Here is a 22,481-nt window from a genome sequence, read left to right as displayed (position 1 = left end):
GCTTTTTTCCCTCCCTTTTTTGGTTTAGTTTCAATACACACAAAGGGAATGAACATGTGTATAGCAAAACATGTGTTATAGCAATCCTTTTCTGTGAGAAATACTTCCTTTTCTTGAAAAATTTCAGGGGTGGCAACATTTATGGTCATGACTATAAGTGAGTCCACCCCTCACATTATATATACAGTATGTCCCATAAGTGAGTCCACCGCTCATATCATATACAGTATCTCCCATAAGTGAGTCCACCCCTCACATTATATATACAGTACCTCCCATAAGTGAGTCCACCCCTCACATTATATATATATATATATATATACAGTATTTCCCATAAGTGAGTCCACCCCTCACATTATATATACAGTATCTCCCATAAGTGAGTCCACCCCTCACATTATATACAGTATCTCCCATAAGTGAGTGCACCCCTCACATTATGTATACAGTATCTCCCATAAGTGAGTCCACCCCTCACATTATATATACAGTATCTCCCATAAGTGAGTCAACCCTTTCATTATATATACAGTATCTCCCATAAGTGAGTCCATTCCTCACATTATATATACAGTATGTCCCATAAGTGAGTCCACCCCTCACATTATATACAGTATCTCCCATAAGTGAGTCCACCCCTCACATTATATATACAGTATCTCCCATAAGTGAGTCCACCCCTCACATTATATATACAGTATCCCCCCATAGGGGAGTCCACCCCTCACATTATATATACAGTATCTCCCATAAGTGAGTCAACCCTTTCATTATATATACAGTATGTCCCATAAGTGAGTCCACCACTCACTTTATATACAGTATCTCCCATAAGTGAGTCCACCCCTCACATTATATACAGTATCTCCCATAAGTGAGTCCTGATACTGTCCAGGATTTCCCATAAGTGAGTCCACCCCTCACATTATATACAGTATCTCTCCTAGGTGAGCCCACCCCTCACATTATATACACAGTATTTGCCATAAGTGAGTCCACCCCTCACATTATCTCCCATAAGTTATCTTATGGGATCATTTATGGGAGATATCTCCCATACAGTATCTCCCATAAGTGAGTCCACCCCTCACACTATATATACAGTATCTCCCATACTTGTGTCCACCCCTCACATTATATACAGTATCTACCATAAGTGTGCCCACCCCTCACATTATATACAGTATCTTTCATAAGTGAGCCCACCCCGCACATTATATTCAGTATTTCTCTTAAGTGAGTCCCCCCCTCACATTATATATACAGTATCTCTCATAAGTGAGTCCACCCCTCACATTATATATAGTATCTCCTATGAGTCCTATATATATATATATATATATATATATATATATATATATAGATGAGCGGACTTTACAAAAATTTGATTCAGCCACTTCGCTGATTTTTTCTAAACATTTTGGTTCAATCCAGCAAATCTATATTAAAAACGGCTGTTTCTGGCCTACAGAGAGCCTCAATATATATGGAGTGTGCTGGGGTAGTGAAATAATACTGTTATTCAGTATGACATGCAGGTTACAGGCATCACTTTTAGAATCACTGCCACAGAGCGGCACAATGACAGAGCCTTGAGGTTGCATCAGTATGAAGAGACCATATAGTGGCTGAATGACACAGTGTGGAGGTGTTGGCAGCATGAGGTGACCATATAGTGGCTGAATGACACAGCATGGAGGTGCTAGCAGCATGAGGAGACCACATAGTGGCTGAATGACACAGTGTGGAGGTGGTGGCAGCATGAGGAGACCATATAGTGGCTGACTGACACAGTGTGGAGGTGTTAGCAGCATGAGGAGACCATACAGTGGCAGAATGACACATCCTGGAGCTGGCAGCAACATGAGTAGACACTAGGGCTTCACAATCCCTAACATTAAAAGATGAATTTTGAAATTTAAATTGAGATTCATGGTAGCTAGTGTTACCATAATTTTTTTTAGGCCCAGACCAAGGCCCAGCAGTATCAGTAAACCTTATATTGGCTGAATGACACAGCCTGTAGTTAGCTGAAGCATGAGGAGACCATATAGTGTCTGAATGGCACAGCCAGGAGTGGCAGCAGCATGACTAGACACTAGGACTTCACAATCCCTAAGATTATAAGATGAATTCTGAAATTTAAACCAAAGATTTTGGGTAGCTAGTGCTACCATAACAACATTTTTATTCCCAGACCAAGGCCCAGCAGCATCAATAAACCATATATTGCTTGAGTGACACAGCCTGTAGTTGGCTGAGGCATGAGGAGACCAAATAGTGTCTGAATGGCACAGCCAGGAGTTGGCAGCAGCATAAGTAGACACTAGGACTTCACAATCCATAAGATTAAAATATGAATTCTGAAGTTTAAACTGAAGATTTTGGGTAGCTAGTGCTACCATAACAACAGTTTTATTCCCAGAACAAGGCCCAGCAGCATCAGTAAACCATTATTGCCTGAGTGACACAGCCTGTAGTTGGCTGAGGCATGAGGAGACCATATAGTGTCTGAATGGCACAGCCAGGAGTTGTCAGCAGCATGAGTAGATACTAGGACTTCCCAATCCCTAAGATTAAAAGATGAATTCTGAAATTTAAACCAAAGATTTTGGGTAGCTAGTGCTACCATAACAAAAGTTTTATTCCCAGACCAAGGCCCAGCAGCATCAGTAAACCATTATTGCCCTTAGTGACACAGCTTGTATTGGCTGAGGCATGAGGAGACCATATAGTGTCTGAATGGCACAGCCAGGAGTTGGAAGCAGCATGAGTAGACACTAGGACTTCAAAAACCCTAAGATTTAAAGATGAATTCTGAAATTTAAACCGAAGATTTGGGGTAGCTAGTGCTACCATAACAACATTTTTATGCCCAGGCCCAGCAGCATCAGCAAACCATATATTGCCTTAGTGAAACAGCCTGTAGTTGACTGAAGCATAAGGCGACCATTGAAATTTATGATTTTTAAATTTAAATTTAAGATTTTGAAATTGAAATTAAGGATTTTGAAACTGAAATGTCACTACTCTGCCTCACATGCTTATTACGTATATGAGGGGAGTACAATACGCTTCACTTCGCTTAAAACAGCATCTGTCTAGAACAGCAGCAGGTGTGTACTATTGGCTGTCCTTTTACAGTATATAGACCCTTGACAGATTAACAGGTACAAAATAGTACACTACTTAGATGTAGGTATGTGGTATGCACTTATGAGTGCAGAAAAATGTGCTACAGTACGCTTAAAAATACTTATTTTTACCTGTGTCCTAGATTCCAAAATTCCTTCATAATCAGAAATTGTCAGAATACCACTAGTGTTGCTCGCGAATATTCGCAATGCAAGTTTTATTCGTGAATATCGCATATTCGCAAATTCGCGAATATTCGCGGATATAGCACTATATATTCGTAATTAGGAATACTGTTTTTTTTTTATTTTTTTATTTTTTTTACTTCACAGTACACATCACAGTGATCACCCCTCTCTGCTTCCAGCTTGTATGGTGTAAAGAAAGCTCTAATACTACTGTGTGAGACAGGTGTGCAAATTTTTGCATATGCGAAAAGTTGCATATGCTAATTTTCGCACATGCAAATTTCCGCTTATGCTAATTTTTGTATATGTTAATTTTCACATATGTAAATTTTCGCATACGTGAATTTTTACATATGCTAAAATAAAACGAGAATATTACGAATATGCGAATATTCGCGAATATATGATGAATATTCGTCCATATATTCGCGAATATTTGCAAATTCGAATATGGCCTATGCCGCTCAACACTAAATACCACCTGACATTCAAAATAATAAAACAATACATACATTCTCTGAAGAAAAGGATCCTTCATTAGATGACAATATGTGTATTGTGTGTTCCAGTGACATTAGCTCATCGGAGGAATAGGAAAACATGATACAATTTAATTCTGCAACTCAAGAACCACAACAAAGAACGAACGACTGGCTCCAGAAAGTTAAACAGGTTAGTAAATTACTTCTATTCTACTCCTAATCTAACAAGGAGTCACATGATACATGGCAGCACAATGACAGAGCCTAGAGGTGGCATCAGTAGGAGGAGACCATATAGTGACTGAATGGCATAGCCTGGAGTTGGCTGAAGCATTTATCAGTAAACCATATATTGGATGAATGGCACAGCCTGGAGGTGACTGAAGCATGAGGAGACCATATAGTGTCTGAATGGCAAAGCCTGGAGTTGGCAGAAGCAAAAGGAGACCATTGAAATTAAAACATTTTAAATAAAAATGTAAGATTTTGAAATTGAAATTGAGGATTTTGAAATTGAACTCTTAAAGGGGTACTCCGACCCAGACATCTTATCCCCTATCCAAAGGATAGGGGATAAGATGTCAGATCGCCACGGTCCCGCTGCTGGGGAGCCCCAGGAACGCCGCTGCGGCACCGCGCTATCATTGCTGCACAGAGCGAGTTTGCTCTGTGCATAATGATGGGCTATACAGGGGACAGAGCAGCGTGACGTCATGGCTCTGCCCCTTGTGACATCACGGCCCGTCCCCTTAATGCAAGTCTATGGCAGGGGGCGTGGCGGTCGTCACGAGGGGCGGAGTCATGACGTAACGATGCTCCGGCCCCTGTATTGCCCATCATTACGTGCAGAGCGAACTCGCTCTGTGCATTAATCATAGCGCGGTGCTGCAGCAGCGATCACGTGGCTCCCCAGCAGCGGGACAGCGGCGATCTGACATTTTATCCCTTATCCTTTGGATAGGGGATAAGATGTCTAGGGGCGGAGTACCCCTTTAACTCCCAAGTTTTAGTGTTCCGGGCCCCGGCGTGTGGGTACAAAGGACCTTATGTAACAAGGAGTAACATGTCACATGGCAGCACAATGACAGAGCCTGGAGGTGGCATCAGTAGGAGGAGACCATATAATGTCTGAATGGCACAGCCTGGAGTTGGTGGCAGATGAGGAGACAATAGGTCCTCACAATCTCTAAGAATAAAAGATGAATTTTGAAATTTCCATTGAAAATGTATGGTACCTAGTGCTACCATAAACATGTATAGGTAATGTCCTAGGCCCAGCAGCATCACTAAACCATGTAGTTGGTGAATGACACAGACTGGAGCTGGCTGAAGCATCAGTAAACCATATATTGGATGAATGGCACAGCCTGGAGGTGACTGAAGCATGAGGAGACCATATGGTGGCTGAATGACACAGCCTGGAGTTGGCTGAAGCATGAGAAGAGACCATATAGTGGCTGAATGAGACAGACTGGAAAAGGCAGAAGCATCAGGAGTCCTGAAAGTGACCCGGTGACAGAGTGGTGCAGTGGGTGGCAACACCAGTACCCGGTGACGAAGGTGGGTGAAAAAAGGTCTGATACGGCGGAATGTTTGTAACTTGGAAGCAGCGCCTTAAATCTGTTTGGCACTATCCATATTTGTCAAGAAGTTGGTGTGGCACCATGGTCAATCTACTCTGATGCATCAGGCATTGTGGTTGGAAATCCTGGCTGATCCATGCCTGATTCATCATCACAAAGGTCAGTCTCTCCACATTTTTTCGTGGACAGACAAGTTCTCCTTGGGGTTACTATGGCCCCCGCCGCACTAAACACACGCTCAGATGGCAAACTACTGGCCAGGCAGGACAGCTTTTCCAGGGCAAACTCTGCTAGTTCCAGCCACAAATCAAGTTTGGCTACCCAGAAGTCCAGTGGACAGGGCCAGATTATCATTGGAGCTTATGGAGCTCCTGCTCCGGGCCCCATGTGCCCCTCCCCCTCGGCTGGCCCCGTCTGCACTGCATGGCTCCGTCTGCTGGTGAACAGTATGGGGAGGAAGTCTGCAGCCACCGGGAGGACATAGACCTGATTCTGACTTCAATGTGGGGAAAATGTAAGTGTATTGGTGCTTGTAATGTAATGTGTAATGAGTAGATGTATATATAGTGAGTTTATATGTATATATAATGTGTGATGAGTACATGTATATAGTGAGTGTATATATAATGTGTGATGTGTACATGTATATAGTGAGTGTATATATAATGTGTGATGTGTACATGTATATAGTGAGTGTATGTATAATGTGTGATGTGTACATGTATATAGTGAGTGTATATATAATGTGTGATGAGTACATGTATATAGTGAGTGTATATGTAATAAATATTCAAATAATGGGCAGGCCTAGCGCTTCATACAGGAGGAGGCTGGGAAGCAGGAGCAGCCTCCATTATGCAGCAAAGCTGCTCTGCATTTAATCTACAGGGGACAATATCTTCTAAACTACTTCACAAATTTATGTACGTTATACCCTTCTCTACTCCAGTTCCCCTGGACTATGACCCAGTGTATTGGGTTTAGTGCAGGTGAACAGACTGTCAGTTTCCCTTTAAGTCCTGGGTACATTGTGTGGCGTTATTATGGCCTAGCAACACAGTGTGTCACACCATTACGTCCTGGCAGCACAGCAAATGGCACTATTATGTCCTGGTAGCACAGCATATGGCATCATAATATCCTGGCAGTGTAGTGTTAGGCACTATTATATCTTAGCGACACAGTGTGGGGCACTATTATATTCTGTCAGCACAGTGTGTGACACTATGATATCCTAACAGCACTATGTGTGTCACTTTTACATCCTGGCAGCAAAGTGTGTGGCACTATTAAGTCCTAGAGTATATTGTGTAGCACTATTATTTCCTGGGGTACATTGTGTGGCACTCATATCTTGGCACTACAGTGTAGTGTGTGGCACTATTATATCCTGGCAGCACAGTGTGTGGCACTATTATATCCTGGCAGCACAGTGTGTGGCACTATTATATCCTGGCAGCACAGTGTGTGGCACTATTATATCTTGGCAGCACAGTGTGTGGCACTATTATATCTCGGCAGCACAGTGTGGGTGCAGAAAAGTGGAATCGTGGAGAAGGACCAGGAGTGTTGAAGCCTGTGTTATGGTAATGTTTTGGCATTTTTTTTCTTGTGCTTTTGCCTTCTCCGGAAACTTAGCCTTAGTCCTCCCCTGGTCCTTAAAGGGGTACTCCACCTCTGGCATCTTATCCCCTATCCAAAGGATAGGGGATAAGATGTTAGATCGCCACAGTCTTGCTGCTGGGGACCCCGGGGATCGCCGCTGCGGCACCCCGCTATCATTACTGCACAGAGCGAGTTCGCTCTGTGCGTAATAACGGGCATCTTATCCCCTTTGGATAGGGGATAAAATGTCTAGGGGCGGAGTACCCCTTTAAGGCTCAGTTTCCGGAGAAGGCAAAAGCACAAGAAAAACAATGCCAAAAAATTACCATAACACAGGAAAAAGCAGTAGCAGTTTTTCTGTGTTTTTGCAGGTAAAAAAAAAGGGGGAAACCTGGCCTTAGGGGTCTCTGGGAGCAGGAGTCTGGAGGAGGACTTAGGGGTCTTGGGGAATTAGGGCTCATCCACACTATGAACATCCAGCAGAATTTTGCTTGTTTTCAATGGGATTCTGCTGCTCTGGGCACACTATGGAAGACACAGTGTGTGGTATTATTTTTAGAGGGCATGATGTTTGGCAGTATAATATACAGGGCACACAGGGTTTGGTAGTATTATATTTAGGAAGCACAGTCTCTTGAAGGGTTATAATGATTGTTGTCTTTATACAGAGGATGAGGATCGGCTTGCAGAGTGAGGAACCAATGATGTCAAGGCGTCAAACTTTACAGAGGAAGATGGAGCTGGAAGAAGACCTGGCGTCTGGACCAGATGAAGAAGAAAAGGAAAGACAACAGAGAAGACATCTCCTGTGAGTCATTTTATGTTTGTGTACTCTCCTGACTGTCCCATTAGATCTCTCGTCACTTCTAAGTTTTTCAGTAATAATGGATGACACTGTACCCCAATTTGAGGCTCCAGCTGTTACAAAACTATAACTCCTATAATGCCTGAAGCTCTCCAGACATAATGGGGGTTGTAGCTTTGCAACAGCTAGAAAGAGTGACCTGAACTGAAGTGATTTTAGACCATGCAGCCCATTTTATTTTAACGGGGGCCTGACTCCTGTGACACCCACACAAAAAAAAAAGCGACATAGTCTAATATGCCCAGGCCAATTTCTTTTTTTTGGGGGGGGCCCATCATAACGAAGTGCTCCGTCTTCCAGGCAGCCTTAATCTGGCCCTGCCAGTGGATCTTCAAGGTGTGTTGGCATGGTCATATCAAGGTATGCCACCACCTGCTGGTTCAGGTCCTGCTCCAGGTCTACCTGCTGTTGATGAGTTGCTCCACTATGCGGGTGAAGAAAGCTACTCATTATTGACTATAGACTCAGTCTGCTGATGATGGAGCTGGTACTGCTCCTGCCACCCCACCCTCCCCAACAGCCATGGCAGTGGAAGGTGAGCACAGGGGGCCCCCCGATTCAGACCTGCAAGAGGATGGACGATGGCGATAGGCATCTGCCAACTGACTACATAGGATGTCTCTGTAGTAGGTCATTTTGTCCTCCCTCTCAGTGGGTGTAAAAAAGGCCCCTATTTTGTGGCGGTAGTGAGTGTCCAATAAGGTGGAGATCCAGAAGTCATCCCGCTGCCGAATGGTGACAATTCGGCTGTCACTATGCAAGAAGGTGAGCATGCATCGTGCCATTTGTGCAAGTGACTCAGAGGGACTCCCTGCCTCCATCTCCACTGCATACTGCCATGGTGTGTCTGGGTCCTCTGTCTCGCTTTCCTCATAACCCCCTAGCTCCTCAGGCTGCTCCTGCTTCTCCTCTTTGGTCAGATTACTAGAAAAAACACCCATTTGGCGAAACCTAAACTGTGCTCCGCTGTGCACCTCCCCCTCCTATAGTTCAGCCCCCACAGGGCTCATGTGGCCGTGAGATGTAGGCGCCACACCTCCAGTGACCAGCCATCGTTTCCAACACGTGTTGTAAGAAATGAAGCAGTGTAATGACGTTGTTCATCCCGTAATCCTAGCTCCTACTAATAATGTGGCTTCCTCAAAGAGCCTAAGCAAACAGCAGGTGTCACGTATGAGCTGCCACTGGTTCACATTGAAGTTACACAGGGGAGTACCCCTATCTGCTTGGATCATCAAGAAATTGCTAATGGCTTTTCTCTCTTCATACAGTCGGTCCAACATATGGAGGGTGGAATTCCAATGTGTGGCAATGTCTCAAATCATGTTGTGGGATACCGTTCTGACGCTGCAGCTCAAGGAGGGTGTGCTTTGCAGTGTACGAGTAGCTGAAGTGCATGTAAAGTTTCCTTCCCATTGTTAGGATGTCTTGCAAATGGGGGGAACACTTCAGGAACTGCTTCACAACCAGATTGAACACGTTTGTCATGCAGGGCGCATGGCTCAGCATTCCCAGTCACAGCGCATGCAAAATATTCTTCCCGTTGTCAGTCACCATGGTTCTCATTTCCAGTTTTGTGGAGTAAGCCATGCTCTGATTTCTTTACAAATGACTTTTAGCAGTTCCTCCCCTGTGTGACTTTTTTCGCCAAGGCAAACCATGTGAAGAACAGCGTAACACCGCTGTGCCCTGCACACATGGTATGCTGAAGGGCCAGTGAGGCTTGTCTGGGCAGTGGAGGCTGAGGACACGATGGAAGATGAGGAGGCGGAGTCACACACTGTCACAGGACCAACGGGCTGAGAGCATGGAGGAGGAAGCGGCATGACCTGTCCAAGTTGGGGTTGTGGCTGTGCAGGAACCACATTCACCCAGTGAGCCGTAAAGGACATGTATTGTCCCTGACTGTAGTTACAGCTCCAGATGTCGGCGCTGACGTGCACTTTGGTACACACCGACAGGCTTAAGGACTGGCCCACCTTCTCTTCCACAAAATTGTCCAAGGCTGGTACTGCCTTCTTCGCAAAGAAATTACGGCTTGGCACCCTTCCACCTCAGCTCGGCACAAGCCATCAGTTCTCTGAAAGGTGCAGAGTCCACCACTTGAAAAGGGAGGGACTGCAGCACCAGCAACTTAGACAGGAGCACATTCAGCTTCTGCATCGTTGGATGAGTGGGCGCATACTGTTGTCTCTTGGACATGGCTTCGCCAATGGATTGTTGGTGGAATGGCTGACTAAAAGTAGGAGGAGCAGGAGCATCTGGAGCGACAGAAGGAGAGTATGACACACAGCTCCCTTCGGCCGAGGTGGTGGAGCCTTGGCTAGCTGAAAGAGGGAGCTGCATGCCACTGGACCACTGCATCCGTGCCATGGTTCTCCCACGCCGCTTTATGGTGGTGAAGCATATGTTGACGCAGGGCCGTGGTGCCAACATTGGGACCCTGGCCACGCATCACCTTCTGCCGACATATCTTGCATGTGGCTATGTGAACCTCCTCCGGATGCTTCATGAAAAACTGCCACACCGCCGAGCAGTCGGCACTAAATGACTGCTACTGCCGCCAGCTCTAGGGACCTCTGTTCCACTACCTCCCAGGAAGGTAGGCTGCCACGAAGCAGGTGGTCTCCCCCGGGCACCTTTGGCTCCAGAATTTCCACTTCTGCCACCACGCTGACTGCCAACCATGCTACCACCTTGCTGGCTCAGCTACTGCCTCATGGACAACCTGAAACTCTCTTCTCCTGATGATTATGAAACCCCTTCTGCACCCGACTCCCAGTTGCGATTGGCTTCATCATCATCGAGTTGTGTCTGCACGTCACTGATGTCCTCCTCAGGCTCCTCAAGAGTGTCTGCTTCAGGACCGTGAACCCTGGCAACACCACCTCCCACGTCACTCTCCTCATCACTACTTACCCGCCTAGCGGAGAAAGCGGCGGATGTCTCCTCCACTTTTTGGCTGGGCAGTAGCTGCTGACTGTCCTCTGTTAGATCGTTCTCAGTGAATAGTGGACCTGAACCCACAGCATAACATATTTCTGTAGGGGAGGGAACAGCATAGGACAGAGGCAATGGGAGGACTGGGACTGCTCCCGGGCCATGCCAACTGAGGTTGTTGTCTGAGGAACCCACCGACTGTAGTCTGTGGGTGTCAGATGGCACTTGTGATGAAGTGGATGGCCGTGTTAACCAATCGACGATGGCAGATGGGTTGCTGGTCGAGACACGACCCCTAGCTGTTAACAGGAGCTCAGGCCTCTCGCTGCGACTCCTGCTGAAACTCGCCTCGAATCGGCTGCAACCTCTGCCTGAAGGATTTAGGTTTCTGTCACTCCTCTGTGCACGTCCTGGCATTTCTCTGCCTGACATACTTAGTGCGTATATGATGGGAGTACAATATGCTTCACTACGCTTAAAACAGTATTTGTCTAGAAAAGCAGCAGGTCTGCAATTTTGGTTGACCTTTCACAGTATCTAGACCCTTGACAGATTAACAGGTACAAAATAGTACACTACTTAGATGTAGGTATGTGGTATGCACTGATGAGGGCAGAAAAATGCTCTACAGTACACTTAAAAAAGTATCTGAGTACACATTGACAGTAGGTAGGCCCTTGACAGATTAACAGGTGAAAAATAGTACGCTACTTAGATGTATGTATGTTGTATGCACGTATGCAGGCAGAAAAATGTGTTACAGTACCCTTAAAAACGTATTTTTGTAAAACAGCAGCTGTACACAACAGGGCTGCAGCCAAAAAAAGCTAAGTACTAAACACAAAATTGCACTCTGTCAAAGACTATTAGGAATGGACTGCTGTGTATTATACCGTCTACAGACTAGTATAACCAGTAGATGATTTTTGGTGGAATAAAAACACTGAATTGCAATGAAAAATTATTCCTGCCTCCTCTGCTAAGGTTTATGAAGTTGAAGCAGCTTGTTGAAATGTATGAGGCAACACACAGCTATCTGCCCCTCTCTGTAATACAATGCCGAAGAAAGCGACTGGGAGGTTAATGCCTGCAGCTGCAGCAAAAATCCTTTTCAGTGAAAAAAACAATGCTCTCCGTCCACAAGAACACTGATGTGACTAGGAAGATGTTAAACGCTGCTGGACTGCACTTTTTTCTGCTGTAACACACACAGGCTCTGCGTCCTATGATCCTTCTGCAGTGTATTGTAATTATGTGGCTGGCTGCAATATGGCTGCCGATTATATAGGGCTGTGACATCACAGGGATAACTGGCTGCTGATAGGCTGCATCCTGCATGTGATTCAGGGTCATCTCGCCTACTTCCCTTCCCACCTTGCCTTTCCGCCTTCCCAGCATTCCTTGCCCCATGTACTGAATAGTGTTGTGCGGCATAGGTCATATTCGAATTTGCGATATTTCGCGAATATATGGACGAATATTCGTCATATATTCGCTAAATTCGCATATTCGCAATATTCGCGTTTTATTTTCGCATATGCAAAAATTTGCATATAAAAATTAGCATATGTGTAAATTTGCATATGCGAAAATTTGCATATGAAAAAACTTGCATGTGTGAAAATTTGCGCGCCAGTCTCACACAGTAGTATTAGAGCCTTCTTTACATCACACAAGCTGGAAGCAGAGAGGGATGATCACTGTGATGTGTACTGTAAAAAAAAAAAAATGAATATTTCGTAATTATGAATACATAGTGCTATATTCGCGGATATTCGCGAATTCGCGAATATGCGATATTCGCGAATAAAATTTGCATCGCGAATATTCGCGAGCAACACTAGTACTGACATGTAGATCCGCCATTTTAGATGCCCTTGAGCCTGGAATGCAGTAAATGGAGTTTAATGAAGAGATTTGCGCAATAGAATCACGGTAATATTCGCATTCATTGCAAATCGAATTTCCTGAAATACGTAACAAATTCCGGTTCATCTGCTTCGATTCGCTCATGTCTAATTATATACAGTATTTCCCATAAGTGAGTCCACCCCTCACATTATATATACAGTACCTCCCATAAGTGAGTCCACCCCTCTCACTATGTATACAGTATATCTCATAAGTGAGTCCACCCCTCACATTATATATACAGTATCTCCCATAAGTGAGTCCACCCCTTACACTATATATACAGTATCTCCCATAAGTGTGTCCATCCCTCACATTATATATACAGTATCTCCCATAAGTGAGTCCACCCCTCACATTATAAATACAGTATCTCCCATAAGTGAGTCCACCCCTTACACTATATATACAGTATCTCCCATAAGTGAGTCCATCCCTCACATTATATACAGTATCTCCCATAAGTGAGTCCACCCCTCACATTATATATACAGTATCTCCCATAAGTGATTCCACCCCTCACATTATATACAGTATCTCCCATAAGTGAGTCGACCCCTCACATTATATACAGTATCTCCCATAAGTGAGTCCACCCCTCACATTATATATACAGTATCTCATATAAGTGAGTCCACCCCTCACATTATATATGCAGTATCTCCCATAAGTGAATCTTCTTCTCACATTATATATACAGTATCTCCCATAAGTGAGTCCACCCCTCACCTTATATACAGTATCTCCCATAAGTGAGTCCACCCCTCACATTATATATACAGTATGTCCCATAAGTGAGTCCACCCCTCACATTATATACAGTATCTCCCATAAGTGAATCTTCTTCTCACATTATATATACAGTCTCTCCCATAAGTGAGTCCACCCCTCACCTTATATACAGTATATCCCATAAGTGAGTCCACCCCTCACATTATATATACAGTATCTCCCATAAGTGAGTCCACCCCTCACATTATATACAGAATTTCCTATAAGTGAGATCACCCCTCACATTATATATACACTATACCCCATAAGTGAGTCCACCCCTCACATTATATACAGTATCTCCCATAGGTGAGTCCACCACTCACATTATATATACAGTATCTTCAATAAGTAAATTCACTCCTCACATTATATACAGTATCTCCCATAAGTGAATTCAACCCTTCACATTATATACAGTATCTCCCACAAATGAGTCCACCCCTCACATTATATATACAGTATCTCATATAAGTTAGTCTACCCCTCACATTATATATACAGTATTGTAACTCCCATAAGTGAGTCCACCCCTCACATTATCTATACAGTATCTCCAATAAGTAACTTCACTCCTCACATTATATACAGTATCTCCCATAAGTGAGTCCACCCCTCACATTATATACAGTATCTCCCATAAGTGAGTCCACCCCTCACATTATATACAGTATCTCCCATAAGTGAGTCCACCCCTCACATTATATATACAGTATCTCCCATAAGTGAGTCCACCCCTCACATTATATATACAGTATCTCCCATAAGTGAGTCCACCCCTCACATTATATATACAGTATCTCCCATAAGTGAGTCCACCCCTCACATTATATACAGTATCTCCCATAAGTGAGTCCACCCCTCACATTATATATACAGTATCTCCCATAAGTGAGTCCACCCCTCACATTATATATACAGTATCTCCCATAAGTGAGCCCACTCCTCACATTATAAATACAGTATCTCCCATAAGTGAGTCCACCCCTCACATTTTATACACAGTATCTCCCATAAGTGAGTCCACCCCTCACATTATATATACAGTATCTCCCATAAGTGAGTCCACCCCTCACATTATATACAGTATCTCCCATAAGTGAGTCCACCCCTCACATTATATATACAGTATCTCCCATAAGTGAGTCCACCCCTCACATTATATATACAGTATCTCCCATAAGTGAGCCCACTCCTCACATTATAAATACAGTATCTCCCATAAGTGAGTCCACCCCTCACATTTTATATACAGTATCTCCCATATGTGAGTCTACCCCTTACATTATATATACAGTATCCCCCCATAAGTGAGTCCACTCCTCACATTATATACAGTATCTCCCATAAGTGACTCCACCCCTCACATTATATATACAGTATCTCCCATAAGTGAGTCCACCCCTCACATTATATATACAGTATCTCCCATATGTGAGTCCACCCCTCACATTATATACAGTATCTCATATAAGTGAGTCTAACCCTCACGTTATATACAGTATATCCCATTAGTGAGTCCACCCCTCACATTATATACAGTATCTCCCATAAGTGAGTCCACTTTATTTTTTTATATTTTTTTATTCTTTATTATTTATATATAGATATATATATATATATATATATATATATATATATATATATATATATATATATTTCTTACACGTATATCACCATATTATTACACATTATAACTAAAAAAAGAAAAACTCCGCTTTGGGTAATATATGGATTATTATTAATTTTTGAGGGTATAATTACTTAGACATTTTTCACCTTCTATGGGTATTTTTTAGGTAAGACTTATTTTCAGGCTTTGTCTTTTCAAAACATAATATAAATTAAATTTAGTTTACAGGTGTATGGTTGATAAATGATGTTTCACAATGCGCATTGTGTGAATGAGTTGGACCACTTGATTGTTCCTGAGTATGGATGTGGATTTAGGTGCTTGATGATAGGGAATCGGAGGATCATACGAATAGCATTGACTAGCTAAACACTATGTTTCGCGGTGGGGGTGATCACATAGGCAGAATTTCTATCCGCTCACATGACACCCTCCATGTCTATCAATATTATGGAGTACGGAAGCGGAATTGATTATTCCACTTGCCCTATGATCCTTGTATACATCTAAGCGCATGCGCCCCTCCTTCCCCTCTTTTCCCAGGACGGTTTATACCCAACTGATGCATTGCGCATGCGCAGAATCCTGATAGTAACAACACTTGTTATTCTAATGCGCATGCGCCATGCACAGCGATATCTCGTGAGTCTTACTTGCGATCACGTGACACGCCTAACCTGGAAGTTGTGCAATCCGGGGAGTGCTGGCCTGACGTGAGGTGGCCCACACCTGGCAGGTATTTTGTCATTTTACTTGTGCATATATACTTGAGTTAGACAGATTTGGGGCACAACACCCCTGAGGAAGTCGCTCAGCGACGGAACGCGTGGGGTTCTGGCGTAACCCCTTCCTGACATGCTGGATATCCAACTCTGTCCTTGCCTAAGTATTTTTTAAGTGATAGTCCTCTTTGGGATATTTCTGCTGTTGAGGGTCAGTTTAGGTAGTTGTGATATATTGCATATATAATATATTGTGTTATTTTGGACTGGGTCACTAACCTGTGGGAGGGGGGTTATGGCCCTTCCCCAGGGTTGTACTAGGCTCTTTCTGAGCTGTTTTAATTGGTTTTAAATGTCTGTGTATATATAATACTGTGCTGATGTATTTAATAAAATAAAATAATTTTTTGTATTTTGATTATAATCGGTGGTGTGCACCCTTAATTCTTCAGTGAAACGCTGGTTTAGTGGTTGCTTTATGTGTATTTTTTCACTGGAGCGCACCCCTCTTGATATTGATTTAGTGAGCCCCCCTTTTTTCCACTACTGTGAACCCTTAATGGACAATACTGAGGAGCCATTCAGGGCTCTCTGTGGTGTTTTTAAAATGAACATTGTAAATGGCAGCGGGGTCCATATGTATATTAAAAGCGCTGTGGGGAGCAAGATGTATAGTGCTACAGGGGGGGGGGGGGGAGACATATAGCCTATATATCTAGCCCCCCCCCAGCGCATTTATAATATGCATTCATAAATATATACCCCCCCCTCCGGCGGATTTATAATATGCCCCCCGCAGCGCATTAATAAATGTAAACCCCCTGCCGGAGCATTTATAATGTGCCCCCCGCAGCCATTAATAAAGATATGCCCCCCCCCCGCCAGCGCATTTATAATGTGCCCCCCGCAGCGCATTTGTCATATATAGAATATATGTATACATATGTACAGGGTGGGCCATTTATATAAAATGGGAATGGTTGGTGATATTATCTTCCTGTTTGTGGCACATTAGTATATGTGAGGAGGAGAACTTTTCAAGATGGGTGGTGACCATGGTGGCCATTTTGAAGTCGGCCATTTTGAATCAAACTTTGTTTTTTTCAATAGGAAGAGGGTCATGTGACACATCAAACTTATTGGGAATTTCACAAGAAAAACACTGATGTGCTTGGTTTTAACGTACCTTTAATCTTTCATGAATTATTTACAAGTTTCTCTTTGTTTACAGCCATTGACATGTCGTCGGGGTTAACACGTGAGGAGCCGATAGAAATTGTCTGGATGTTTGGTGAACGCAGTATCCGGGTCATTGCAGCAGATTTCAATGCAAGACACCCTACGAGACCACCCATCTCCCATGCTACAGTTAGCAAACTGCTTGCTAAGTTTCGTGAAACTGGTTCAGTGTTGGATTTGCCAAAAAGTGGAATCATGAAATCTGTCACTAATGAAGAAACATCAGTGGCTGTCCTACCTTCATTCAGCAAGAGTCCACAGCGTAGCACTCGCTGCATTTCACTGGAGAGTGGCATTAGTCGAACATCCCTTCGGCGGATATTAGCTACTCACAAATGGCACCCTTACAAACTCCAGCTACTGCAGCATCTCAACGAGGATGACCCAGATCGTGGCACTGAATTTGCAGAATGGGCAAAACAAAAATTGGAACAGGACCCTCAGTTTACGCAAAAGATTTTGTTCAGTGATGAGGCAAACTTTTATGTGAACGGTGAAGTTAACAAACAAAACCACCACTATTGGTCTGACACTAACCCACATTGGATAGATCCCTCCAGGACTGTTGGAACACAAAAAATGATGGTATGGTGTGGTATATGGGGTACAAAGATAGTGGGGCCATTCTTCATCAATGGAAACCTCAAGGCCCCTGGATATGCGAAATTGCTAAATGATGATGTGTTTCCCTCTTTATGCACTGAAGCTGGCACGTTCCCTGAGTTTTTCCAGCAAGATGGTGACCACCACATTATGGGTGTCAGGTCCGAGCATTCCTAGATGAACAGTTTCCTGGAAAGTGGATTGGTCATCGTGGGCCAGTTTAATGGCCCCCAAGGTCTCCTGATCTGACCCCCTTAGACTTTTATCTTTGGGGTCATCTGAAGGCAATTATCTATGCTGTGAAGATACGAGATGTGCAGGACCTGAAACTATGGATACTGGAAGCCTGTGCTAGCATTTCTCCTGCAGTGTTGCTATCAGTGTGTGAAGAGTGGGAGAAGAGGTTTGCATTGACAATCCAACACAATCAGCAGCAATTGAACACATTTTATAAGTGGTCAGAAACTTGTAACATGAAAGAATAAAGTTACGTTAAAACCAAGCACATCATTGTTTTTCTTGTGAAATTCCCAATAAGTTTGATGCGTCACACGACCCTTTTCCTATTGAAAAAAAAAATTGGATTCAAAATGGCCAACTTCAAAATGGCCGCTATGATCACCACCCATCTTGAAAAGTCTCCCCCCTCACATATACTAATGTGCCACAAACAGGAAGTTAATATCACCAACCATTCCCATTTTATTAAGGTTTATCCATATAAATGGCACACCCTGTATATAGAACGCTGGGGGGGCGGACATATAGTGTTATCTGCCCCCCACAACACTTTTATATACATATGCCCCTGCAGTGCTATGAATGAAAAGTATTGTATCAGCATCATCGTGCTGGCCGGTTGCTGATAGAAATACTTTTCACATATAGCGCTGCTGTGGCATAATATGACAAATGCGCTACGGGGGGCACATTATAAGTGCCCCGGTGGGGGTATATCTTTCTTAATGCGCTGGCGGGGGTCATATCTTTGTTAATGCGCTGTGGGGGGGGAAATTATAAATGCACTGGGGGGCTAGATATATAGGCTATATGTCTGCCCCCCCTGCAGCGGTATATATCTTTCCCCCCACAGTGCTTTTAATATACATATGGCCCCCGCTGCCACTCACAATGTTCATTTTAAAAACCCTGCTGGGAACCCTGAATGGCTCCTCAGTATCGGCCATTAAGGGCTCCCAGCGGGGGATTTAAAAATGAAAGTAAAAACACACGATACATCGCAGGGTTGCTGACCATGCCGCTAGCTCCCCTGCTTAATAACTTCTGATCGCATGAGGTCTCAGAAGTGAGACCCAGCACGATCAGTCCGTCAGCCTCTGTACTACAACCCCCATCATGGAACAAAGTCTGTTCCATGATGGGGGTAGTAGTACAAACACTAATGTAGCCACCCCAGCCACCGGCAGACTCACGCAGGCGGGGAATTACTACTCCCATCATGGAAACAAGTCTGTTCCATGATGGGAGTAGTAGTAGTCCCTCAGCACTGCAGGAGTCAACTGTTGTCACCTCTTTTGAGCATGCTCAAAAGTAATAACGGATATTATAAACCAGGTGCAAACAGATGACATAAAGGCTCATCCGTTTGCCATAGACTTCAATGTTGAAAATAGCGGCCGTTAATTTACCCGTTTCTTGTGACGAAATAAAAATTTGTGCATGTGCCATTTTTTCTTCCATCACAAATAACGTCTGTTATTCATGACAGGCTATAACAGGTCATAACGGATAATCAAAAAATCCAATAGACTTGAATGGGATTTTGTAACGGACGTTTAACATCCGTTTTTAAGGCTTTTCTAGCGGATGTTTATAATGGATCTTTTAACGGAACAACTTTATAGTGTGAAAGGGGCCTAACAGTGGGATCAGTTCTGGCATCAGTTACTCTCCAGCATTTTTACTAGCATGCTAGAACAAATCGGGGTTTGGCCGGGTTCATCTGTCATCAAGCTCTTACAGTACCAAGCGTTAATCAGTATCTGCTATAGCTAATAAAGTGTAGGTTGAAAAACTAATTTTCATGCATTTATTTTCCATATATTTTATCTAAATCCTTAAAGAGAAACAGACTGTTCACCTGCACTAAATCGGGTGAACAGCTCTAAAACAGCTCTAAAAATAGAGGTTACTTACATTTATAGGTATAGTACTTTTAGACTTATGTTTGTTTATACTTCTATTCCTTTTGTGCAGTGGAGGTGGGGTCATTGAGTACCCCTGCCTCCTCAACATTCAAATTTTTTATTTTTTTTAAGAGCCGAGGCAAGTGCTCTCTATCACCCAAAGTGCATGAAAAAGTGCAAACATGTCACAAAAAAAAATGTGCACAAAGGATCCGGTCTATCGCTAAGATCTTCTCCAACAGGAGAGAGGCCCCCCAACAAATTTTCCCATCACCTCCGGGCCAAAAGGCACCTTCAAGGATCCAGGTTTGATGCCCCTTTTCACCGAAGCTACTAAGGGGCCGCAAATGCACCTGGCTTCAACCTAGGCATTAACATATCAGCCGAGGAGCCGTATACTAATGGCATCTTGACCTAAGTCAACATGCCCAGGGGCTGCAGGGAAGGGATGAAACTGATGGCCACACACACCTCCCCTAGACCGCCAGGGATACACAGAAGGGCTACCACACCCTGACAAATCCTGTGTGCAAACAAAACATGCAAAGTGGCACAGTGACATACAAAAATAATAAATAAGTGAATGAGTGCAGATATACTGCCCGGATCTATAAAAATGTCCCTGATCCTAGCCAAAAGGCCGGGATATCAAGGGTGAGTGCCAAAGGTGAAGAGTATATGGTGCAGTGCGTTCACTCAGTGAGCTTTAACAACCAGTGAGTTTCGGCACCCCAGGGTCACCACTCCCGAGGCACAAAAGTGCCTCGGCTCTACACCCCCCAACCTCATGGCGAGACCCGGAGGAAACAGGTCACATCAGGGCAGCCGTTGAGCTGGTTATGTGGCACCTGCTCCTCCATGCAGCATCCATCCTACATCAATGGCAGACCACTGACCACTGACCACTGATAAGAACAGGTACTACACTTGATCTTAGCCAAAAGGCCAAGAAGCCTCCTCAACATTCAATGCCTTGCCCGCCCCTCCATAATTAATATGTAATGCCGGGGGGAGGGGGGGGAGCTCTTTGAGTAGATTGCAGACGCCGCTGCCTTCCTACACCCGGTAGGGAGATGCTCCCACCAGGCTAGTGAAGATATTTAGCATTATCATTACTGAGGTGGACTGGGCAGTGAATACTGAGGAGGCAGTGTGTGTGTGTTTGTGGCCCATAGTATTGGTGATGGTGGGTTGAAATAGAGTCCCTGCTCCTGTTGTTGATTTGCCCCAAAATTTAGGTTCGAAAAATTCCAAATTTGTTTGCGTAATTTGTAGCAAAATTTAGGAACATTCTGTTCCAAATCCAGGCCTGAGTGTATATCCTCCCTTTCCATCACTTTTCTCTTGCTCACCCCCATCCTTCTGCTTACCAGTATACAGCACTACTGCAATGCCTCCCAGCTTCTTAAAGGACCAGTGAATGGTAACTTTCTGTGTCCTCCTCCAATCCTCTTTTTAACAAGGCTATAAAAGGATACTCATCCCAATGTTACTACCAAAGCAATAAGGTTCCTAGATACACAGATGCTTGTTTCATGCAAATTTGACCTCATCTGATCTAGCTATCATCCTGGAGATGTCTGCTTGCCCTGATCTTTGCCTTTTCACCATTTTAAATTAACTCAACCATTTTTGACCATTCTCTGGTTTCCAGAATTCTACATATAGTTTTGAAGGGAAAAAATCTGGGAATCTCTTAGAGTAGGTTCATACTATGTTTGTTCACCCTATTAGTCATATCTGTCAGGTTTTCATGTGAAAATGGGATGCTGATGTATACTGTTAATGGAAGTATCATACCCCATTGCTTTGTATTGCCGAACATAGTTACCTTGTGACTCAGGGATCATTGCACTTTTTTCAGCAAACTTAACAACACAGGTTAATTTGCTTTTTAAATAGCACATAGGTCCCGAACTGAGTCACTAGGTGATTCTGTTTGGCCATAGAAATCAGTAGGGTCAGCTGTATAGATTGGCATCATGTTTTTGACAGGATGTTGATGGATACGACTAAGAGGGGCACACAGAAAGCATGAACCTACCCTAAGACATTACTCCTCAGCTTAGCCCTGGGGGAAAACCATTGCAACCCAAGAGATATACCTTTGCCAGATAGGTCTCATGTCAAGAACCCACTGTTGTTTATATATGTTCCTTTCTTTTATATTGTATAGGATTTCATTTTTTGCTATTTCTTGTTGTATATTTTGTACATTGTGGTATGAAATGGCTTCACAGTATCTTTGTACTGTAAAGAAATTGGAGAGCGGGGGAAGGGTAGATGTCTAATTAATAGCTTTAAAAAAAATAGAATCTTTAATAAAACCAGTTAAAACATACAATAAGCAGAATTTTATGCTAACAGAAATAAGAGGCACCATTTCTAAAAATGCAATTACATGCAGCAATTGCTTTTATATTATTGCTCATTTCTATTATCTGCTCAGTAACTTCCGCTACCCCATACATGACCATAATAGCTATTTTAAGTTTTTATAAGGGGTTGGATCTTATGTTTCCATTTCTTGGAATAGATATTTTTAATGTTCCATCATAAATAAACAAAGAAACCATTGCTTTACGGAAACCTGTGCTGTGGAGGTAGTCATGGAATGTTGTTTTGAGTATGGTAAAAGAAAAGTAAGGGGAAAAAAA

General features: G+C 43.5%; 1 protein-coding gene and 1 pseudogene across 10 annotated transcripts in view; both read right to left on the bottom strand.

The window, feature by feature from the left end:
* NRXN1 (neurexin 1) overlaps positions 1 to 22,481 on the bottom strand; it is a 1,474,530-nt gene that overhangs the window by 698,148 nt on the left and 753,901 nt on the right. The gene's annotated exons all lie outside the window — the stretch shown is intronic.
* LOC130363350 (U2 spliceosomal RNA) lies at positions 20,579 to 20,781 on the bottom strand (annotated as a pseudogene).

Source organism: Hyla sarda, chromosome 3 (genome assembly GCF_029499605.1).
Source record: "Hyla sarda isolate aHylSar1 chromosome 3, aHylSar1.hap1, whole genome shotgun sequence".
NCBI classification, from domain to species: Eukaryota; Metazoa; Chordata; class Amphibia; order Anura; family Hylidae; genus Hyla; species Hyla sarda.
The sequence above is the reverse complement of the archived record's forward strand: the minus strand, read 5'-3'. Positions and strand labels throughout refer to the sequence as shown.